General features: G+C 44.0%; 1 pseudogene; it reads left to right on the top strand.

The window, feature by feature from the left end:
- Nucleotides 1–2,501: 2,501 nt before the first annotated feature.
- Nucleotides 2,502–24,762, top strand: part of LOC115126706 (dnaJ homolog subfamily B member 6-like) — a 31,706-nt pseudogene continuing 9,445 nt past the window's right edge.

The following is a 24,762-nucleotide window of genomic DNA, read 5'->3' as shown; positions in this document are numbered from 1 at the left end:
ATGGCACCCTACAGAGTACCTATGGCACCCTATTCCGTACATAGTGCCCTACTTTAGACCAGAGCCCTATGGCACCCTATTCCCTATATTGTGCACTACATTATTCCAGAGCCCTATGGCACCCTATTCCCTATATAGTGCACTACTTTTGACCAACGCCAGACAGGGAAGTGCACAAGTGCATGTAGGGAATAGTATGCCATTTGGGATGCACCCTCCGTTTCATGACTCAGCACCGTTTAAATAAGGATGATTCATCCCCATCTGTCTCTCTCTCTCTCTCTCTCTCTCTCTCTCTCTCTCTCTCCCTCTCTCTCTCCCTGTCTCTCTCTCTCTCTCTCTCTCAATTCAATTCAATTTTCAATTCAAGGGCTTTATTGGCATGGGAAACATGTGTTAACATTGCCAAAGCAAGTGAGGTAGACAACATACAAAGTGAATATATAAAGTGAAAACAACAAAATTAACAGTAAACATTACACATCTCTCTCACTCTCTCTCTCACTCTCTCTCTGTCTCTCTCTCTCTCTCTCTCTGTCTCTCTCTCTCTCTCTCTCTCTCTCTCTCTCTCTCTCTCTCTCTGTCTCTCTCTCTCTCTCTCTCTCTCTCTCTCTCTCTCTCTGTCTCTCTCTCTCTTTGCCACCTGGACGGGCATTGAGTTACCAACGATCCTCTCTTTCTTTAAGCTCAATGCTCAGATTTTGTCTCCTGCATCAGATGTTGTGTCCTGTCAGTCTTCTGCATACAGTGGGGAAACAAAGTATTTAGTCAGCCACCAACTGTGCAAGTTGTCCCACTTAAAAAGACGAGAGGCCTGTAATTTTCATCATAGGTACACTTCAACTACGACAGACAAAATGAGAAAAAAATCCAGAAAATCACATTATTTGGTCACCTACAAACAAGCAAGATTTCTGGCTCTCACAGACCTGTAACTTCTTCTTTAAGAGGCTCCTCTGTCCTCCACTCGTTACCTGTATTAATGGCACCTGTTTGAACTTGTTATCAGTATAAAAGACACCTGTCCACAACCTCAAACAGTCACACTCCAAACTCCAACTATGGCCAAGACCAAAGAGCTGTCAAAGGACACCAGAAACAAAATTGTAGACCTGCACCAGGCTGGGAAGACTGAATCTGCAATAGGTAAGCAGCTTGGTTTGAAGAAATCAACTGTGGGAGCAATTATTAGAAAATGGAAGACATACAAGACCACTGATAATCTCCCTCGATCTGGGGCTCCACGCAAGATCTCACCCCGTGGGGTTAAAATGATCACAAGAACGGTGAGCAAAAATCCCAGAACCACACAGGGGGACCTAGTGAATGACCTGCAGAGAGCTGGGACCAAAGTAACAAAGCCTACCATCAGTAACACACTACGCCGCCAGGGACTCAAATCCTGCAGTGCCAGACGTGTCCCCCTGCTTAAGCCAGTACATGTCCAGGCCCGTCTGAAGTTTGCTACAGAGCATTTGGATGATCCAGAAGAAGATTGGGAGAATGTCATATGGTCAGATGAAACCAAAATATAACTTTTTGGTAAAAACTCAACTCATCGTGTTTGGAGGACAAAGAATGCTGAGTTGCATCCAAAAAACACCATACCTACTGTGAAGCATGGGGTGGAAACATCATGCTTTGGGGCTGTTTTTCTGCAAAGGGACCAGGACGACTGATCCGTGTTAAGGAAAGAATGAATGGGGCCATGTATCGTGAGATTTTGAGTGAAAACCTCCTTCCATCAGCAAGGGCATTGAAGATGAAACGTGGCTGGGTCTTTCAGCATGACAATGATCCCAACACACCGCCCGGGCAACGAACGAGTGGCTTCGTAAAAAGCATTTCAAGGTCCTGGAGTGGCCTAGCCAGTCTCCAGATCTCAACCCCATAGAAAATCTTTGGAGGGAGTTGAAAGTCCGTGTTTCCCAGCAACAGCCCCAAAACATCACTGCTCTAGAGGAGATCTGCATGGAGGAATGGACCAAAATACCAGCAACAGTGTGTGAAAACCGAGTGAAGACTTACAGAAAACGTTTGACCTCTGTTATTGCCAACAAAGGGTATATAACAAAGTATTGAGAAACTTTTGTTATTGACTAAATACTTATTTTCCACCATAATTTGCAAATAAATTCATTAAAAATCCTACAATGTGATTTTCTGGATTTTTTTTCTAATTTTGTCTGTCATAGTTGAAGTGTACCTATGATGAAAATTACAGGCCTCTCTCATCTTTTTAAGTGGGAGAACTTGCACAATTGGTGGCTGACTAAATACTTTTTTGCCCCACTGTATGTTTCCTATAGTCTTCTATAGTCTTTTAGGCTTGTCCTCTGTTTTGCTGTCCCCTCCAAAAGGGAATAGTTTTGTCTTCAAACATTGCTCTCAATATAAGACTCTGTTTTAATACATGTCAAGGCCCCTTTATAGGCCAACAATGTAGCTCTTGAAAATGGTTACTTGTGGTATTGAATATGTCACTGTGTTTGTGTGTTCAGGTACAGGAAACAGGCTCTGCGATGGCATCCGGACAAGAACCCAGACAACAAGGAGGAGGCAGAGAGGAAGTTTAAGGAGCTGGCTGAGGCCTATGAAGTTCTGTCAGACCGTAAGACCAACCTCAACCTGGTTTAAACCTATAATTAACCTCATTATTACCCCTTTCTCCACTGTTCTGTGGACTTCGTGTTTAACAACAGTGAGAATACGTCTCCTTCTCTTTACAGGGAGAAAACGAGAGGCGTATGATACTTATGGCAAAGAGCGAATTCCCAACAACACAGGTGAAGGAATCTTCTCTGTTCTATCTCTTGCGATTATGTTACTAAAACACGTGGGATACGCCTTAGGACGAGTCACAAGCTCCAAGTATGCAATCACACAGCGTCTGTTGGAGACAGACAGGTCAAGTGTCGAATGAGGTTAGCCCCTCTCCTCCGTAAAGGGAGCCACTCGTTCGCCAACTGGTCATTCTCGCCTGTCTTCCTTGCGGAAGTGACTGCGTTCACTAAAAAAACTCCCCTTAGCACGACTAGATTCCTGTCTTCCCACTCAAATCAAATCAAATCAAATGTATTTATATAGCCCTTCGTACATCAGCTGATATCTCAAAGTGCTGTACAGAAACCCAGCCTAAAACCCCAAACAGCAAACAATGCAGGTGTAAAAGCAACTTACCCATTATCAGAGGAACCATGAGGTTAACTCTGCTGAATGTAGGACCTTGAGGTTAACTCTGCTGAATGTAGGACCGTGAGGTTAACTCTGCTGAATGTAGGACCGTGAGGTTAACTCTGCTGAATGTAGGACCGTGAGGTTAACTCTGCTGAATGTAGGACCGTGAGGTTAACTCTGCTGAATGTAGGACCGTGAGGTTAACTCTGCTGAATGTAGGACCGTGAGGTTAACTCTGCTGAATGTAGGACCGTGAGGTTAACTCTGCTGAATGTAGGACCGTGAGGTTAACTCTGCTGAATGTAGGACCGTGAGGTTAACTCTGCTGAATGTAGGACCGTGAGGTTAACTCTGCTGAATGTAGGACCGTGAGGTTAACTCTGCTGAATGTAGGACCGTGAGGTTAACTCTGCTGAATGTAGGACCGTGAGGTTAACTCTGCCGAATGTAGGACAGTGAGGTTAACTCTGCTGAATGTAGGACCGTGAGGTTAACTCTGCCGAATGTAGGACCTTGAGGTTAACTCTGCTGAATGTAGGACCGTGAGGTTAACTCTGCTGAATGTAGGACCGTGAGGATAACTCTGCTGAGTGTAGGACCGTGAGGTTAACTCTGCTGAATGTAGGACCTTGAGGTTAACTCTGCTGAATGTAGGACCTTGAGGTTAACTCTGCTGAATGTAGGACCTTGAGGTTAACTCTGCTGAATGTAGGACCTTGAGGTTAACTCTGCTGAATGTAGGACCTTGAGGTTAACTCTGCTGAATGTAGGACCTTGAGGTTAACTCTGCTGAATGTAGGACCGTGAGGTTAACTCTGCTGAATGTAGGACCATGAGGTTAACACTGCTGAATGTAGGACCTTGAAGTTAACTCTGCTGAATGTAGGACCTTGAGGTTAACTCTGCTGAATGTAGGACCTTGAGGTTAACGCCGCTGAATGTAGGACCATGAGGTTAACTCTGCTGAATGTAGGACCGTGAGGTTAACTCTGCTGAATGTAGGACCGTGAGGTTAACTCTGCTGAATGTAGGACCTTGAGGTTAACTCTGCTGAATGTAGGACTGTGAGGTTAACTCTGCTGAATGTAGGACCGTGAGGTTAACTCTGCTGAATGTAGGACCTTGAGGTTAACACTGCTGAATGTAGGACCATGAGGTTAACTCTGCTGAATGTAGGACCGTGAGGTTAACTCTGCTGAATTTAGGACCGTGAGGTTAACTCTGCTGAATGTAGGACCTTGAGGTTAACACTGCTGAATGTAGGACCTTGAGGTTAACACTGCTGAATGTCAGTCTCAGTTTAGCTAACGCCACATGGCTAGCTATTGAGCCTTGGTTAGCCCTTGCCGCAAAGACTTTAGCTAACTTGGCTAGCTAGCTGCAAGGCTAGCTAACCACACAAAGGGCTCAACTTGCCCAACCTCTCGGACAAGGAAAAGGCTATCACGGCTAACAAACTGTTTGGGCCTTCTGACGCTACCATGCGACAAAAGTTTGAAGGTGAAGCCTCAAACTTCTTCTCACCCTGTAGACCTAGGTACCGTGGCAACTTTGTCTACCCCTCCACAAAGCAAGGAGGGGGCAACTTCTATACTTCTGAAACCCCTCGTTCAGCACCTCATCTCTATGCATCTGCTCACAGGGAAGACTCACTCAATCCCCCCCCCCCCTCGCCCGTGCCCCAGCTCGTCCCTCAGTCGCCACCAATCACTGTCCCCAAATACCAATCTTTCAACCGCCGACAGACACAAACAATAAGTATCTGTCGCATCCATGCTGACACCAAGAGCACAGACCCAAAAAATACAAAATAACGGGGTAACTTTTCTCCAACGCCACCAGAAGGGCACCCCTGGCACCCCCGGCGAGTGAGAGTCATTAGACTATTTAGAGTCTTGAAGCGCATGTCCATCGCTGGGTCTTGTCCACAGTCACAGAGGGATGTAGTTCACTGCTATGAAACCACCCGTTTTCAACAGAGTTTTCATTTGAACAGCGATTGGCGACTCGGCTCGCATACTAGAGCAGGAAAAAAAAACAGTTGATTAAGCGAAGGGGCTATCAGAGCATTACCATTAACGGTAGAGAGCCAGAGCCATATGCTTACTTTCAACGTGCTCTCTCACTCTATTCATCAAGGCGACTGGTTCAGTTCAGTAAACCTGCAAGAATGCTTATTTTAACGGGAGGTTTCTCAGGTTTGCCTTTTAAGGCACAGCCTACGAATACGTTCGCTGTTCCCTTCAGGCTAGCACCAACTCCCTGTTTGTTCAGCAAGTGTGTGGAGACGGCACTACCGCCCCTGAGAACCAAGAGTCTCCGCCTACATAGTCAATTACCTGCGTTGGTCCCCTACACAGCAGCAAGCGCTTTGAGGCACGTCTTTCCTCGTAACCACAGAGTTCAAGACAAACCAGACCTGGCGTTAAGCTGGATTCTCTCTCTTATTGGGCTTGCCCTGTTCTGCAAGGGGGGGCGCTCCGTCATGCTCACAATGTGTCTCCGAGTGCTGGGGTTGATGGTTTCCACCGTGTCAGTAGTGTCCACAGGGACTATTGAGAAGGAGAGGCTTTCAGCGTTGGGTTTACTGCCCTTCGCCTGTGTCCAACACCAACGGCTGTGCAACTGTCAGCTAGTGGTGACCGAGGACGGTCTCTCAGCTCTCCGTCACTGGAGGAGCCCCTCCATCTTCATTTCAGGCACTTCCCCTGTCATCCCCAGCGTCATCCCCTGTCATCCCCGTCATCCCCTGTCATCCCCCCGTCATCCTCTGTCATCCCCGTCATCCGCTGTCATCCCCCCGTCATCCGCTGTCATCCCCCCGTCATCCGCTGTCATCCCCCGTCATCCCCTGTCACCCCCGTCATCCCCTGTCATCTCCCCTGTCATCCCCTGTCATCCCCCCCCGTCATCCCCTGTCATCCCCCCCGTCATCCCCTGTCATCCCCCCCGTCATCCCCTGTCATCCGCTCTTCACCTCCTGTCATTGAGGAAAGTACGAGTGAGATGTACGAGTCCTACTTATGGTATGTTAAATTGACTGTAGTATAGGTATGTGATCAGTTGTTATATTGAGAAGTGTCAAATAAATGCATCTACGCACTTATAAGTGGATATGCAGGCTCTATTATTTTTTAAATCTAGGTATCTTTATTCATGTAGTTTACTCATCTCTGTTTCCCTATGACAGTGTGAGAAGTAGTAACACAACCTGTCCAGTAGATGGCGACGTGCCTGTTCAAATCACAGAAAGGCCAAATTATGGCATCTGGATCAGAATGATCCTATCTGATTATTTTCTGAAAAAATAACAAATAAATTAAAAAGTCTCAAAAAACAGCCAGATCGGATCTGATTGTACTATAGCAAAACAGAGGATTACAGAACCCGGATATTTATAAACCCAGATTTAAAATGTCTACATTTTTTAGCCCATAATGTCTAGCTACCATAGATCTCTTCGCACTTGGACTGGGCGCGTTATCACACCCTTGCAATTACAATTGTTTCGCCTTAGAGCTTATGCTTTCAACCCGCCTCCATTTAATTCTTCAAAAGAAGGGCGTTTCCACTGTTTATGTCCAGCATCTACTTGGATAGAACGTGTATGGCACAAGAGTGACCAAGACTTTGTGTCTTGGGAGACCTCCTGCAATTAATTGCACCTTCATACCGTCCTCAGTGTTCGGAGCCTCGGAAGGCTGTTAGAACGGTTTCGGGGAGACCAGGTCTGCGTCACGGGAATTGGCCATACACCATAATAAGGTACACGTGGTTCTGTGAGATGTGTGACCACTTTTTCCCGTAAAAAGGAAGAGTGGTACGTTCGTGACCAATCGGCAGGCATTGTGGCTCTTTTTGTTTATGGAGGAGAGCTGTTCACCTCATTCGCCACTCGACCTGTCTGTCTCCAACAGACGCTTTGTGATTGGATACTTTGAGCTTGTGACCCTGCCCTAAGACGTATCCCATAAGTGACATCTCACTGTATTCTCATAGAACCAGGGGTTTACGCATGTCAAGTTTTATAGAGTTGTCTACAATTACATAATCTATTCTGTTCTGTTTTTGATCAACAATGTTGGTAGTGTCCATATGAATCAATCAAAATGTATCCCTTCTCTCCCTCCCTCCCTCCCACCAGGCTCCAGTAGCCATCCCACTCCAGAAGACTTCCCAGGGTTCACCTTTACATTCCGGAGTCCAGAGGAAGTGTTTCAGGAATTCTTTGGAGGCCAGGATCCTTTTGCAAATTTCTTCGGTGGGTCTGACCAATATCCTACGGTCCTTCAACAATATCCTACGGTCCTTCAACAATATCCTACGGTCCTTCAACAATATCCTACGGTCCTTCAACAATATCCTACGGTCCTTCAACAATATCCTACGTCTTTAGGTGTTCCTTAGTCGAGGCTAAATCTGACTGGGAAACCAGTCCGTAGGGGAATCGCAGAAGTTCACACAAGGCGGAACGCTACCTGCTTCTGCTATGTTTCATAGTCCTCATAGTCTCTCTGTTATCTCTGTCCTCAGTCTCTCTGTTATCTCTGTCCTCAGTCTCTCTGTTATTAATGTCCTCAGTGTCTCTCTGTTATCTCTGTCCTCATAGTCTCTCTGTTATCACTGTCCTCATAGTCTCTCTGTTATCACTGTCCTCAGTATCTCTGTTATCACTGTCCTCATAGTCTCTCTGTTATCTCTGTCCTCAGTGTCTCTCTGTTATCTCTGTCCTCACAGTCTCTCTGTTATCTCTGTCCTCAGTGTCTCTCTGTCCTCATAGTCTCTGTTATCTCTGTCCTCATAGTCTCTCTGTTATCTCTGTCCTCACTGTCTCTCTGTTATCTCTGTCCTCATAGTCTCTCTGTTATCTCTGTCCTCAGTGTCTCTCTGTTATCTCTGTCCTCATAGTCTCTCTGTTATCTCTGTCCTCACTGTCTCTCTGTTATCTCTGTCCTCATAGTCTCTCTGTTATCTCTGTCCTCAGTGTCTCTCTGTTATCCCTGTCCTCATAGTCTCTCTGTTATCTATGTCCTCATAGTCTCTCTGTTATCTCTGTCCTCAGTGTCTCTCTGTTATCTCTGTCCTCAGTGTCTCTCTGTTATCTCTGTCCTCATAGTCTCTCTGTTATCTCTGTCCTCAGTGTCTCTCTGTTATCTCTGTCCTCATAGTCTCTCTGTTATCTCTGTCCTCATAGTCTCTCTGTTATCTCTGTCCTCAGTCTCTCTGTTATCTCTGTCCTCAGTCTCTCTGTTATTAATGTCCTCAGTGTCTCTCTGTTATCTCTGTCCTCATAGTCTCTCTGTTATCTCTGTCCTCAGTGTCTCTCTGTTATCTCTGTCCTCGTAGTCTCTCTGTTATCTCTGTCCTCAGTGTCTCTCTGTTATCACTGTCCTCAGTGTCTCTCTGTTATCTCTGTCCTCAGTGTCTCTCTGTTATCACTGTCCTCAGTGTCTCTCTGTTATCTCTGTCCTCAGTGTCTCTCTGTTATCTCTGTCCTCATAGTCTCTCTGTTATCTCTGTCCTCAGTGTCTCTCTGTTATCTCTGTCCTCATAGTCTCTCTGTTATCTCTGTCCTCTCAGATGACTTTGCCTTCGGAGGAGGGATGCACGGTGGCTTCCATGGACATCCTGGCACTTCGAGGCTCGGCCCAAGCCGGTTTTTCTCCTTCCCCTCTGCTGGAGGTCCGTAATAAAACAATATCTGGATCCCAAATGTCACCCTATTCCTATGTAGTGCACTACGTTCGACTGCGCTGATAGGGCTCTGGTCAAAACTAGTGCACTATGTAGAGAATAGGGTGTCATTTGGGACACAATTCTATAATAAGAGGGTTTTAACACATGTATTACACATTTAACACATTTATTACACAGTTACAACACAATTCTACCAGCTCCAGTCACAGTATAGTTTATCTGACTGGTCTCGTCCTCCCTCCTTCACAGTGCTTGACTTCCCCTCTTCCTCCTCCTTCACAGTGCATGACTTCACCTCTTCCTCCCTCCTTCACAGTGCATGACTTCCCCTTTCCTCCCTCCTTCACAGTGCATGATTTCACCTCTTCCTCCCTCCTTCACAGTGCATGACTTCACCGCTTCCTCCCTCCTTCACACTGCATGACTTCACCTCTTCCTCCTCCTTTAGAGGTGCATTACTTCACTCTCTTCCTCCCTCCTTCACAGTGCATGACTTCACCTCTTCCTCCCTCCTTCACAGTGCATGACTTCACCTCTTCCTCCCTCCTTCACACTGCATGACTTCACCGCTTCCTCCCTCCTTCACAGTGCATGACTTCACCTCTTCCTCCCTCCTTCACAGTGCATGACTTCACCTCTTCCTCCCTCCTTCACAGTGCATGACTTCACCGCTTCCTCCCTCCTTCACACTGCATGACTTCACCTCTTCCTCCCTCCTTCACAGTGCATGACTTCACCTCTTCCTCCCTCCTTCACAGTGCATGACTTCACCTCTTCCTCACTCCTTCACAGTGCATGACTTCACCTCTTCCTCCCTCCTTCACAGTGCATGACTTCACCTCTTCCTCCTCCTTCCTCCTTCACAGTGCATGACTTCACCTCTTCCTCCCTCCTTCACAGTGCATGACTTCACCTCTTCCTCCTCCTTCCTCCTTCACAGTGCATGACTTCACCTCTTCCTCCTCCTCCTCCTCCCTCTTTCACAGTGCATGACTTCACCTCTTCCTCCTCCTCCCTCTTTCACAGTGCATGACTTCACTTCTTCCTCGTCCTCCCTCTTTCACAGTGCACGACTTCACCTCTTCCTCCTCTTCCTCCTCTTTCACAGTGCATGACTTCACCTCTTCCTCCCTCGTTCACAGTGCACGACTTCACCTCTTCCTCCTCCTCCTCCCTCTTTCACAGTGCACGACTTCACCTCTTCCTTGTCCTCCTCCCTCTTTCACAGTGCACGACTTCACCTCTTCCTCTTCCTCCATGGCTGGAATGGATTGGATGGACAGCATCGGAGGAGGGATGGGGAATTTCAAGTCTGTCTCCACCTCTACGCGTGTCATCAACGGCAAACACACCGCCACCAAGAAGTCAGTAAATCTGCATCCCAATTTGCACCATAAACCCTATTTAGTGTAAAACCAATGGCACCATTTGTTCCAGTGTTTGTGTCTCTGCATGGTCATGTGAGGGAAACAGGTTCCCTAAATATGATGATATGGGCGGTGACTGACTGTTCTTGTCAACAGGATCAAAGAAAACGGTCAGGAGAGAACAGAGATCGAGGAAGACGGGGTCTTGAAGACGGTGCTCATCAATGGTAATCCATCCACCCTGTGTCCCTCCCTCCCCTCAGCCAGTCCCTTGTCAACTGTTCCTGACTAGCTGTGTCTGGGTTATTCGTCCTCCTGTCCCCCTCCTATCCCCCTCCTGACCACCTCCTAACTCAGGACTACCTGACATGATGACTCCTTGCTGTCACCAGTCCACCTGGCCGTGCTGCTGCTCCAGTTTCAACTGTTCTGCCTTATTATTATTGGACCATGCTGGTCATTTATGAACATTTGAACATCTTGGCCATGTTCTGTTATAATCTCCAGAAGAGGACTGGCCACCCCTCATAGCCTGGTTCCTCTCTAGGTTTCTTCCTAGGTTTTGGCCTTTCTAGGGAGTTTTTCCTAGCCACCGTGCTTCTACACCTGCATTGCTTGCTGTTTGGGGTTTTAGGCTGGGTTTCTGTACAGCACTTTGAGATATCAGCTGATGTACGAAGGGCTATATAAATACATTTGATTTGATTACTAACCCCCTCATGTCCCCTCCTAACCCCTCCTGTCTCCTCCTATCCCCTCCTAACCACCGCCTGTCCCCTCCTGTCTCCCTCCTAACCCTCTCCTGTCCCCCTCCTAACTCCCTCCTGTCCCCCTCCTAACTCCCTCCTAACCCCCTCCTGTCCCCCTCCTAACTCCCTCCTAACCCTCTCCTGTCCCCTCCTAACCCTCTCCTGTCTCTCTCCTGTCCCCCCTCCTAACCCCCTCCTGTCTTTCTCCTGTCCCCCTCCCTAACCCCCTCCTGTCTCTCTCCTGTCCCCCTCCTAACCCCCTCCTGTCTCTCTCCTGTCCCCCTCCTAACCCTCTCCTGTCCCCCTCCTAACCCCTTCCTGTCCCCCTCCTAACCCCCTCCTGTCTCTCTCCTGTCCCCCTCCTAACCCCGCTTGCCCCCTCCTAACCCCCTCCTTTTCCCCTCCTATCCCCTCCTATCCCCCTCCTAACCCCCTCCTGCCCCCTCCCTATCCCCTCCTGCCCCCTCCTAACCCCCCTCCTGTCCACCTCCTATCCCCTCCTGTCCCCCTCCTAACCCCTCCTGTCCCCTTCCTAACCCCTCCCCTGTCCCCCCTCCTAACCCCCTCCTGTCCACCTCCTAACCCCCTCCCTGTCCACCTCCCTAACCCCCTCCTGTCCACCTCCTAACCCCCTCCTGTCCCCCTCCTAACCCCTCCTGTCCACCTCCTAACCCCTCCTGTCCACCTCCTAACCCCCTCCTGTCCACCTCCTAACCCCCTCCTGTCCCCCTCCTAACCCCTTCTGTCCACCTCCTAACCCCCTCCTGTCCACCTCCTAACCCCTCCTGTCCACCTCCTAACCCCCTCCTGTCCCCCTCCTAACCCCTCCTGTCCCCCTCCTAACCCCCTCCTCTCCCCTCCTAACCCCCTCCTCCCTCCTAACCCCCTCCTGTCCACCTCCCTAAACCCCTCCTGTCCCCTCCTTTCCCCAGGTGTGGAGGATGAGTTGGCCTTGGCTCTGGAGCTCAGCAAGAGAGACCACCTGCCCCCTAGCCAACCCTCACAGACTCCCAGGCAACACCTTCAGCAGCAGGCAGAGAGGACGTTACCTGTGGAGCTCCAGACCCATCCACACCGACCCGGCTCCGGCCCCGGTCTATGGCCCAGCGATCCTTCAGCTCAGCCCCCTACTTCCACTACCCTGACGTCCCCAGGGAGGAAGAGGATGATGATGAAGATCTCCAGATGGCCCTGGCCTACAGCCTGTCTGAGATGGAGGCCCAGCAGAGAGCGTCGGCTTCAGCACCAGACGTCATCTCAGGTGCTGGGGGTGTGGTGATGGTAGAGGTTGGGGGTGAGGCGGGGGTTGGGGTGGGGAGAGTGGTCCTAGACCTTGGCCCAGGCCAGTCAACAGCACCAAAGAAGAGGTCAGGGTCAGGGGACATGTCACCACACAGCAGCCCCTCTCCACTGGACCACAGGGGCTCCTCAACCACCTCCAGGAGCAGGGAGCCACTGAGGAGCCGGCTGCTAAAACCACCAGCAGCACCACTGTGAAAAATAAAAAGTGTGGTTGTATGGTGTGTTGAGTGTGAGTGTGAGTGAGTGAGTGTGTGGTGTGTCAGTGTGTGTGAGTGTATGGTGTGTGAGTGTGGTGAGTGTGTGGTGAGTGTGTGAGTGTGTGTGGTGTGTCAGTGTGTGTGAGTGTATGGTGTGTGTGTGTGGTGAGTGTGGTGAGTGTGTGTGTGAGTGTGTGTGGTGTGTGTCAGTGTGTGTGAGTGTATGGTGTGTGTGTTTTCAGAGATCAAACTCTACTCCAGTGTTTATGTGTTTTTGCCCTTTCTATAGTGTGTGCCATGCCTTGGCCCATTAGATGTATATAGAGCTGTCTGAGGGCCTTGTACAGTGTTATGGTGTTGTGACTGCCTTGGCCCATTAGATGTATATAGAGCTGTCTGAGGGCCTTGTACAGTGTTATTGTGTTGTGACTGCCTTGGCCCATTAGATGTATATAGAGCTGTCTGAGGGCCTTGTACAGTGTTGTTGCGTTGTGACTGCCTTGCTGTGTTCTCTCAGATGGCCACTTTTCACAATGTAGCCAACCAGCCAATAAATCTATAATGATCCCAGTTTACAGTATGTCTGTATATCAAGTCTGGGGTTAACATCATGTGTTCATGTGCCAAGTCCACAGTCCCTTTTCTAAAGGAGCGTAGAAATAGAATGTCTATGAGTTTACCTGTCACAATGCCGTGGTCAGACGGGCTTTTCCCCCTTTCTACTCATTCTATTTCTAGGAGTTGGATAGAATTCACTAGGAACAAAACGTGCCTTGCGCTTTTTTATTGTCACGTGCACACGTTTAAAAAAAAAACTTTACATTTTACCCCTATTTATGGTATCCAATTGTTAGTAGTTACGATCTTTTCTCATTGCTACAACTCCCGTACGGGCTCGAGAGACGAAGGTCGAGAGACATGCGTCCTCCGATGCACAACCCAACCAAGCCGCACTGCTTCTTAACACAGCGCATCCAACCCGGAAGCCGCACCAATGTGTCGGAGGAAACACCGTGCACCTGGCGACCTGGTTAGCGTGCACTGCACCCAGCCCGCCGCAGGAGTCGCTAGTGCGCGATGAGACAAGGATATCCTTACCGCCAAACCCTCCCTAACACGAACGACGCTAGGCCAATTGTGCGTCGCCCCCATGGACCTCCCGGTCGCGGCCGGCTGCGACAGAGCCTGGGCTCGAACCCAGAGTCTCTGGTGGTACAGCTAGCACTGCGATGCAGGCGCCTAGACCATTGCACCACCCGGGAGGCTACGTGCACACATTTGATTGTTACGTGCACACGTTTTATTGTCACGTGCACACGTTTTATTGTCAAGTGCATAAGTACAGTGAAATGCTTAACTTGCGAGCTCTACCCAACAGTGCAGTAATCAATATCAAAATATTATAACTAAAAATAAAAACATTAGAAGAAATAAGAAATTAAAGAGGAAGCTTTATACTGGCTCAGTGTTCAGTGCCTCACTAGCTCAGATAGGAAGCTTTATACAGGGTCAGTGTTCAGTACCTCAGATAGGAAGCTTTATACAGGGTCACTGCCAGTACCACATTTACAATGTGCAGGGGTAATGGAGTATTGAGGTGGATATGGACATGTTGTCAAGGATACTGGAACATTGAGGTAGATATGGACATATAGGCAGGGATACTGGCATATTGAGGTAGATATGGACATATAGGCAGGGATACTGGAGTATTGAGGTAGATATGGGCATATATGCAGGGATACTGGAGTATTGAGGTAGATATGGACATATAGGCAGGGATACTGGCATATTGAGGTAGATATGGACATATAGGCAGGGATACTGGAGTATTGAGGTAGATATGGACATATAGGCAGGGGTACTGGAGTATTGAGGTAGATATGGACATATAGTCAGGGATACTGGAGTATTGAGGTAGATATGGGCATATATGCAGGGATACTGGAGTATTGAGGTAGATATGGACATATATGCAGGGATACTGGCATATTGAGGTAGATATGGACATATAGGCAGGGATACTGGAGTATTGAGGTAGATATGGACATATAGTCAGGGATACTGGAGTATTGAGGTAGATATGGACATATAGGCAGGGATACTGGAGTATTGAGGTAGATATGGGCATATAGGCAGGGATACTGGCATTGAGGTAGATATGGATATATAGGCAGGGATACTGGAGTATTGAGGTAGATATGGACATATATGCAGGGATACTGTAGTATTGAGGTAGATATGGACATATAGGCAGGGGTACTGGAGTATTGAGGTAGATATGGGCATATAGTCAGGGATACTGGAGTATTGAGGTAGATATGGACATATAGGCAGGGATACTGGAGTATTGAGGTAGATATGGGCATATAGGCAGGGATACTGGCATTGAGGTAGATATGGATATATAGGCAGGGATACTGGAGTATTGAGGTAGATATGGACATAGGCAGGGATACTGGAGTATTGAGGTAGATATGGACTGGAGTATTGAGGTAGATATGGACATATATGCAGGGATACTGGAGTATTGAGGTAGATATGGGCATATAGGCAGGGATACTGGAGTATTGAGGTAGATATGGACATATATGCAGGGATACTGGAGTATTGAGGTAGATATGGACATATAGGCAGGGATACTGGAGTATTGAGGTAGATATGGACATATATGCAGGGATACTGGAGTATTGAGGTAGATATGGACATATATGCAGGGATACTGGAGTATTGAGGTAGATATGGACATAGGCAGGGATACTGGAGTATTGAGGTAGATATGGACATAGGCAGGGATACTGGAGTATTGAGGTAGATATGGACATAGGCAGGGATACTGGAGTATTGAGGTAGATATGGACATATAGGCAGGGATACTGGAGTATTGAGGTAGATATGGACATATATGCAGGGATACTGGAGTATTGAGGTAGATATGGACATATAGGCAGGGATACTGGAGTATTGAGGTAGATATGGACATATATGCAGGGATACTGGAGTATTGAGGTAGATATGGACATATATGCAGGGATACTGGAGTATTGAGGTAGATATGGACATAGGCAGGGATACTGGAGTATTGAGGTAGATATGGACATAGGCAGGGATACTGGAGTATTGAGGTAGATATGGACATAGGCAGGGATACTGGAGTATTGAGGTAGATATGGACATAGGCAGGGATACTGGAGTATTGAGGTAGATATGGACATAGGCAGGGATACTGGAGTATTGAGGTAGATATGGACATAGGCAGGGATACTGGAGTATAAAGGAATTTCCTGAAAGTGACTGGTAGCAGAAAATAATGACTGGTATATAAATAATAATATTAATAATGATAATATTAATATTAATAATGATAATGATAATAATAATAATGATAATATTAATAATGATAATGATAATATTAATAATGATAATAATAATATTAATAATGATAATGATAATATTAATAATGATAATGATAATATTAATAATGATAATGATAATATTAATAATGATAATGATAATATTAATAATGATAATAAAACCAATGATCAAAATAATAATAATGATAATTATAATATTATTAATAATAAAATAATTATATAAATAATTATAATAATGATAATAAAATAATAATGATGACAATAATGATAATATAACGATAATAATGATAATATTTATAATAATTATGATAATAATAATGAACATATAATGTAAATATTAATAATGATAATGATACTAATTATGATAATATTAATAATAATGATATTAATAACGATAATGATAATATTAATGATAATAATGATAACAATAGTAATGATAATAATGATAATATTAATAATGATAATATTAATAATGATAATAACAATAATGATAATATTAATAATAATGATAATGATACTAATTATGATAATATTAATAATAATTATATTAATAACGATAATAGTAATAATAACAATGATAATATTAATAACGATAATGATAATAATGATAATATTAATAATGATAATATTAATAACGATAATGATAATAATGATAATATTAATAATGATAATATTAATAATGATAATATTAATAATGATAATGATAATAATGATAATATTAATAATGATAATATTAATAACGATAATGATAATAATGATAATATTAATAATGATAATATTATTAATGATAATATTAATAACGATAATGATAATAATGATAATATTAATAATGATAATATTAATAACGATAATGATAATAATGATAATATTAATAATGATAATATTAATAATGATAATATTAATAATGATAATATTAATAATGATAATATTAATAATGATAATAATGATAATATTAATAATGATAATATAAATAATAGTAATGATAATAATAATAATGATGATAATACCAACGATACTATTAATAATAATAATGTTCATAATAGTGATCATAATTATAATAATAACAATGATAATGAAAATAATTATGATAATAATAATAATCAACGGTATGGCATCAGAATAAGTTGTGGGTTCATGTTAGTGTGTGTGTGGTGGTGAGTGTGTGGTGGTGTGTGTGAGTGTATGTGTCCGGGTGTTAGTGTGAGTGTGTTTGTAAGTGTGTCAGTGTAGGTGTGTTTTCACAGTGAGGGATGGAGGGAGGTCTTCACATGTTTAGTTATCCAGCATTTACACTGCCTTTAGAAAGTATTCATACCCCTAAAATTATTCCACATTTTGGTATGTGGAATAAGAGTTCAAAATTAATAAATAAAAAATAATTCTCACCAATCTACACCCATCCGTCAATACATGTTAGAATCACATTTGGCCGTGATTACAGCTGTGAGTCTTCCTGGGTAAGTCTCTATGAGCTTTGCCCATCTGGATTGTGTCATATTATTCTTTTAAAAAACTTCAAGCTCTGTCAAGTTTTGCCATAGATTTTCCAGCAGAATTAAGTCCAAACTGTGGGTAGTCTTCTTGGTAAGCAAGATTTGGCCTTGTGTTTTAGGTTATTGTCCTAATGAAAGGTGAATTCATCTCCCAGTGTCTGGTGGAAACCAGGTGTTCCTCTATGATTTTGTATGTGCTTAGCTCTTTTCCGTGGATTTATTTTATCCTAAAATACTCTCCAGTCCTTAATGATTACAAGCATACCCATAACATGATGCAGCCACCACTATGCTTGAAAATATGGAAAGAGGTACTCAGTAATGTGTTGTGTTGTATTCATAACACTTTGTATTCAGGACAAAAAGTGAATTGCTTTGCCACATTTTTTGCAGGATTATTTTAGTGCCTTGTTGCAAACAGGATGCATGTTTTGGAATGTTTTGTTGTTGTTGTACAGGCTTCCTTATTTTCAATCTGTCATTTAGGTTAGTATTATGGAGTAACTACAATGTTGTTTATCATACTCAGTTTTCTCCTATCACAGCCATTCAACTTAGCTTGTTTGATAGCCTTGCGGAGGGAATAGCTGCACTGTTTGTATTCGGTCATGTTACCAGACACCTTGCCCTGATTAAAAGCAGTGGTTCGCGCTTTCAGTTTCACGCGAATGCTGCCATCAATCCACGGTTTCTGGTTAGGGAATGTTTTAATCGTTGCTATGGGAAGGACATCTTCAACGCACGTTCTAATGAACTCGCACACCGAATCAGCGTATTCGTCAATATGGTTATCTGACGCAATACGAAACATATCCCAGTCCACGTGATGGAAGCAGTCTTGGAGTGTGGAGTCAGCTTGGTCGGACCAGCGTTGGACAGACCTCAGCGTGGGAGCCTCTTGTTTTAGTTTCTGTCTGTAGGCAGGGATCAACAAAATGGAGTCGTGGTCAGCTTTTCTGAAAGGGGGGCGGGGCAGGGCCTTATATGCGTCGCGGAAGTTAGAGTAACAATGATCCAAGGTTTTACCACCCCTGGTTGCGCAATCGATATGCTGATAAATTTTTAGGGAGTCTTGTTTTCAGATTAGCCTTGTTAAAATCCCCAGCTACAATGAATGCAGCCTCCGGATAAATGGTTTCCAGTTTGCAAAGAGTTAAATAAAGTTCGTTCAGAGCCATCGATGTGTCTGCTTGGGGGGGGATATATACGGCTGTGATTATAATCGAAGAGAATTCTCTTGGTAGATAAATGCGGTCTACATTTGATTGTGAGGAATTCTAAATCAGGTGAACAGAAGGATTTGAGTTCCTGTATGTTTCTTTCATCACACCATGTCTCGTTAGTCATGAGGCATACGCCCTCGCCCCTCTTCTTACCAGAAAGATGTTTGTTTCTGTCGGCGCGATGCATGGAGAAACCCGTTGGCTGCACCGCCTCGGATAGCGTCTCTCCAGTGAGCCATGTTTCCGTGAAGCAAAGAACGTTACAGTCTCTGATGTCCCTCTGGAATGCTACCCTTGCTCGGATTTCATCAACCTTGTTGTCAAGAGACTGGACATTGGCAAGAAGAATGCTAGGGAGTGGTGCACGGTGTGCCCGTCTCCGGAGTCTGACCAGAAGACCGCCTCGTTTCCCTCTTTTTCGGAGTCGTTTTTTTTGGGTCGCTGCATGGAATCCATTCCGTTGTCCTGTTTGTAAGGCAGAACACAGGATCCGCGTCGCGAAAAACATATTCTTGGTCGTGCTGATGGTGAGTTGACGCTGATCTTATATTCAGTAGTTCTTCTCGACTGTATGTAATGAAACCTAAGATGACCTGAGGTACTAATGTAAGAAATAACACGTAAAAAAACAAAAAACTGCATAGTTTCCTAGGAACGCGAAGCGAGGCGGCCATCTCTGTCGGCGCCGGAAGTAAGAACTGAAAACTGGCACAGCTGAAAACTGTTGGTCTGATTTAAAGAAGCAATAAAACTGACATTCCTTAGACTAGTTGAGTATCTGGAGCATCAGCATTTGTGGGTTCGATTACATGCTCAAATTGGCTAGAAACAAAGAACTTTCTTCTGAAAACTCGGCAGTCTATTCTTGTTCTGAGAAATGAAGGCTATTCCATGCGAGAAATTGCCAAGGAACTGACGATCTGATACAACGCTTTCTACTACTCCCTTCACAGAATGACACAAACTGGTTCTAAACAGAATAGAAAGAGGAGTGGGAGGCCCCGGTGCACAACTGAGCAAAAGGACAAGTACATTAGAGTGTCTAGTTTGAGAAACAGACGCCTGAAGCAGCATAGCCTCTCCTTCAGCCGACCATTTTTCTAAGGAGCGCAAGGTACTTCCTGTTTGAGCTTTTGTTTGTAAACTGGAAGCAGGAGTGTAGAGTCATAATCCGAGGGGGGGGGGGGGGCTTGTACAGTGCCTTGCAAAAGTATCCATCCCCCTTGCCGTTTTTCCTATTTTGTTGCATAACAACCTGTAATTGAAATGGATTTTATTTCGATTTCATGTAATGGACATACACAAAATAGTCCAAATTGGTGAAGTGAAATTTAAAAAATTACTTGTTTAAAAAAAAAATCAAAAATAAACTGAAAAGTGGTGCATGCATATGTATTCAACCCCTTTGCTATGAAGCCCCTAAATAAGATCTGGTGCAACCAATTACGTTCAGAAGTAACATAATTAGTTAGAGTGCACACAGGTGGACTTAATTTAAGTGTCACATGATCTCGGTATATATACAACTGTTCTGAAAGGCCCCAGAGTCTGCAACGCCACTAAGCAAGGGGCACCATCAAGCAAGCAGCACCATGAAGACCAAGGAGCTCTCCGAACAGGTCAGGGACAAAGTTGTGGAGAAGTACAGATCAGGGATAGGTTATAAAAAATATCCGAAACTTTGAACATCCCAAGGAGCACCATTACATCTATTATTAAAAAATTGAAAGAATATGGCACCACAACAAACCTGCCAAGAGAGGGCCGCCCAACAAAACTCACAGACCAGGCAAGGAGAGCATTAATCAGAGAGGTAACAAAGAGACCAAAGATAACCCTGAAGGAGCTGCAAAGCTCCACAGCATAGATTAGGCGTATCTATTCATAGGACCACTTTAAACCGTGCACTCCACAGAGCTGGGCTTTACAGAAGAGTGGCCAGAAAAAGCCATTGCTTAAAGAAAAAAATAAATAAACACGTTTGATGTTCACCAAAAGGCACGTGGGATACTCCCCAAACATATGGAAGAAGGTTCTCTGGTCAGATGAGACTAAAATTGATTATTTGGCCATCAAAGAAAATGCTATGTCTGGCGAAAACCCAACACCTCTCATCACCCCAAGAAAACCATCCCCACAATGAAGCATGGTGGTGGCAACATCATGCTGTGGGGATGTTTTTCATCGGCAGGGACTGAGAAACTGGTCAGAATTGAAGGACTGATGGACGGCGCTAAATACAGGGAAATTCTTGAGGGAAACCTGTTTCAGTCTTCCAGAGATTTGAGACTGGGATGGAGATTCACCTTCCAGCAGGACAATGACCCTAAGCATACTGCTAAAGCAACACTCGAGTGGTTTAAGGGGAAACATTTAAATGTCTTGGAATGGCCTAGTCAAGGCTCAGACCTCAATCCAATTGAGAATCTGTGGTATGACTTAAAGATTGTTGTACACCAGCGGAACCAATTCAACTTGAAGGAGCTGGAGCAGTTTTGCTTGAAGAATGATGTGCCAAGCTTATAGAGACATACCCCAAGAGACATGCAGCTGTAATTGCTGCAAAAGGTGGCTCTGCAAAGTTTTGACTTTGGGGGGGTTAATAGTTATGCACGCTCAAATTCTCAATTTTTGTCTTATTTATTGTTTGTTTCACAATAAATAAATACATGCATCTTCAAAGTGGTAGGCATGTGGTGTAAATCAAATTATACAAGCCCCCCCCAAAATTATTTTAATTCCAGGTTGTAACAAAATAGGAAAAATGCCAAGGGGGGTGAATACTTTCGCAAGTCACTGTATGCTTGCTTGTGGGTAGAGGATCTGCGATCTAAGACTATATCGCCCCCTAGTGGTGAAGGAGACGTGTTGATAGAAGTTGGGCATCACGTGTCTTAGTGATACAAATATAAAATCACTGCCAACCAGAAAAGCAGCCTCCGGGTGCATGGTTTCCTGCTTGTTCATAGCCTCGTACAGTTCGTCGTGCCAGCTTGTTGTTGCCCTAAAGTGGAATATATTCTGCATGTTATAACAGATGAAAACTCTCTCGGTGAGGTAGGAGGTTGGCATTTGACTATCCATGTATTCCAAGACAGGTGACAGTTGAGAATTCCACTGCGCTAGAGTCAGAACATCATTTGTTGTTGATGAAGAGACATACCCTTCCCTCTTCCCTATTTCCCTAAAACCGATGTCTTGTCCGCTCTGTGAATGGAAAATGCATTGAGTTAGATAGCCATGGGGTTGTTGCATCCGTTAAGCTAGCTTTGGATTGTCTATCAGAGGTGCTTCTATCTTCCATACCCAGTCTGCCGGGGCTGTGTGGCTGACTGACTGTGTGTCTTGTCTGTACACTACTGTGTGTGTTTTGAGGGGTTTCAGACACCCATATGGAATGTGCATTGAGTTAGATAGCCATGGGGTTGTTGCATCCGTTAAGCTAGCTTTGGATTGTCTATCAGAGGTGCTTCTATCTTCCATACCCAGTCTGCCGGGGCTGTGTGGCTGACTGACTGTGTGTCTTGTCTGTACACTACTGTGTGTGTTTTGGAGGGGTTTCAGACACCCATATGGAATGTGCCCCTGACAGAACTTATTTTCAAGGCAAAAGGAATTGGTCAGAACCTTGATACCTTGATTTGACAGTTTGACAGCCTCGCTGAGGGCTCAATTTTGTGTGTAGAACAATATGAATAGTTATGAAATGTTTCCAATGTTAAACGAATGTAATTTTATAACTCAATCTGCTATATTAAAATGTGGCTTTTAAACAGACTTCTATAGTCTACATACTTTAAAATGGTAGAAACACACCCCGTGATAATCACTTGGAACATTTAAAATGGTAGAAACACACCCCGTGATAATCACTTGGAACATTTAAAATGGTAGAAACACACCCCGTGATAATCACTTGGAACATTTAAAATGGTAGAAACACACCCCGTGATAATCACTTGGAACATTTAAAATGGTAGAAACACACCCAGTGATAATCACTTGGAACATTTAAAATGGTAGAAACACACCCCGTGATAATCACTTGGAACATTTAAAATGGCAGGAACACACCCCGTGATAATCACTTGGAACATTTAAAATGGTAGAAACACACCCCGTGATAATCACTTGGAACATTTAAAATGGCAGGAACTCACCCCGTGATAATCACTTGGAACATTTAAAATGGCAGGAACTCACCCCGTGATAATCACTTGGAACATTTAAAATGGCAGGAACACAGCCCGTGATAATCACTTGGAACATTTAAAATGGTAGAAACACACCCAGTGATAATCACTTGGAACATTTAAAATGGTAGAAACACACCCAGTGATAATCACTTGGAACATTTAAAATGGTAGAAACACACCCCGTGATAATCACTTGGAACATTTAAAATGGTAGGAACACACCCCGTGATAATCACTTGGAACATTTAAAATGGTAGAAACACACCCCGTGATAATCACTTGGAACATTTAAAATGGTAGAAACACACCCCGTGATAATCACTTGGAACATTTAAAATGGTAGGAACACACCCCGTGATAATCACTTGGAACATTTAAAATGGTAGAAACACACCCAGTGATAATCACTTGGAACATTTAAAATGGTAGAAACACACCCCGTGATAATCACTTGGAACATTTAAAATGGTAGAAACACACCCCGTGATAATCACTTGGAACATTTAAAATGGCAGGAACACACCCCGTGATAATCACTTGGAACATTTAAAATGGTAGAAACACACCCAGTGATAATCACTTGGAACATTTAAAATGGTAGAAACACACCCCGTGATAATCACTTGGCACATTTAAAATGGTAGAAACACACCCAGTGATAATCACTTGGAACATTTAAAATGGTAGAAACACACCCCGTGATAATCACTTGGAACATTTAAAATGGTAGAAACACACCCCGTGATAATCACTTGGCACATTTAAAATGGTAAACACACCCAGTGATAATCACTTGGCACATTTAAAATGGTAGAAACACACCCCGTGATAATCACTTGGAACATTTAAAATGGTAGAAACACACATGCATCATCCAGACATACAAAGGCACTAAACAAACATTAACTTTGGTAATTCTATTTAAATAATATTCAATTATAGTAAAATAAATGTTTCCCTTTTGCTTTAGATACTTTGATTACATCCAAATATATTTAATTGCATCCGTTGTCCTCTATTCTAGAAAGGGATTTTATGGACCTGGGTTAAACCTATTTCTAAGTGCCAAACTAAGAAAGACTGTTTTATATTGATTAGTGTTCCTGGCTGTTTTATATTGATTAGTGTTCCAGGCTGTTTTATATTGATTAGTGTTCCAGGCTGTTTTATATTGATTAGTGTTCCAGGCTGTTTTATATTGATTAGTGTTCCAGGCTGTTTTATATTGATTAGTGTTTCTGTAATGGCTCTTGTTGGTTGTAGGAAGAGTGGACCAAAGCGCAGCGTGGAAAGTGTTCATGATTTTTTTATTCAAAAAACACTCAAACAAAATAACAAAAGCGAAAATAAAAGCGCACAGTTCTGTCAGGCAAAGACACTAAACAGAAAACAAGATCCCACAACCTAATGGTGGAAAAAGGGCTGCCTAAGTATGATCCCCAATCAGAGACAACGATAGACAGCTACCTCTGATTGGGAACCACACGCTGCCAAAAACAAAGAAACAGAAAAAATAGAATTTCCCACCCGAGTCACACCTTGACCTAACCAAACAGAGAATAATAAGGACCTCTAAGGTCAGGCGTGACAGTTCCAGGCTGTTTTATATTGATTAGTGTTCCAGGCTGTTTATATTGATTAGTGTTCTAGGCTGTTTTATATTGATTAGTGTTCACTGCTGTTTTATATTGATTAGTGTTCCAGGCTGTTTTATATTGATTAGTGTTCCAGGCTGTTTTATATTGATTAGTGTTCCAGGCTGTTTTATATTGATTAGTGTTCCAGGCTGTTTTATATTGATTAGTGTTCCAGGCTGTTTTATATTGATTAGTGTTCCAGGCTGTTTTATATTGATTAGTGTTCTAGGCTGTTTTATATTGATTAGTGTTCCAGGCTGTTTTATATTGATTAGTGTTCCAGGCTGTTTTATATTGATTAGTGTTCCAGGCTGTTTTATATTGATTAGTGTTCCAGGCTGTTTTATATT

This window comes from Oncorhynchus nerka, unplaced genomic scaffold (assembly GCF_034236695.1).
Source record: "Oncorhynchus nerka isolate Pitt River unplaced genomic scaffold, Oner_Uvic_2.0 unplaced_scaffold_1270, whole genome shotgun sequence".
NCBI lineage: Eukaryota > Metazoa > Chordata > Actinopteri > Salmoniformes > Salmonidae > Oncorhynchus > Oncorhynchus nerka.
The sequence above is the reverse complement of the archived record's forward strand: the minus strand, read 5'-3'. Positions and strand labels throughout refer to the sequence as shown.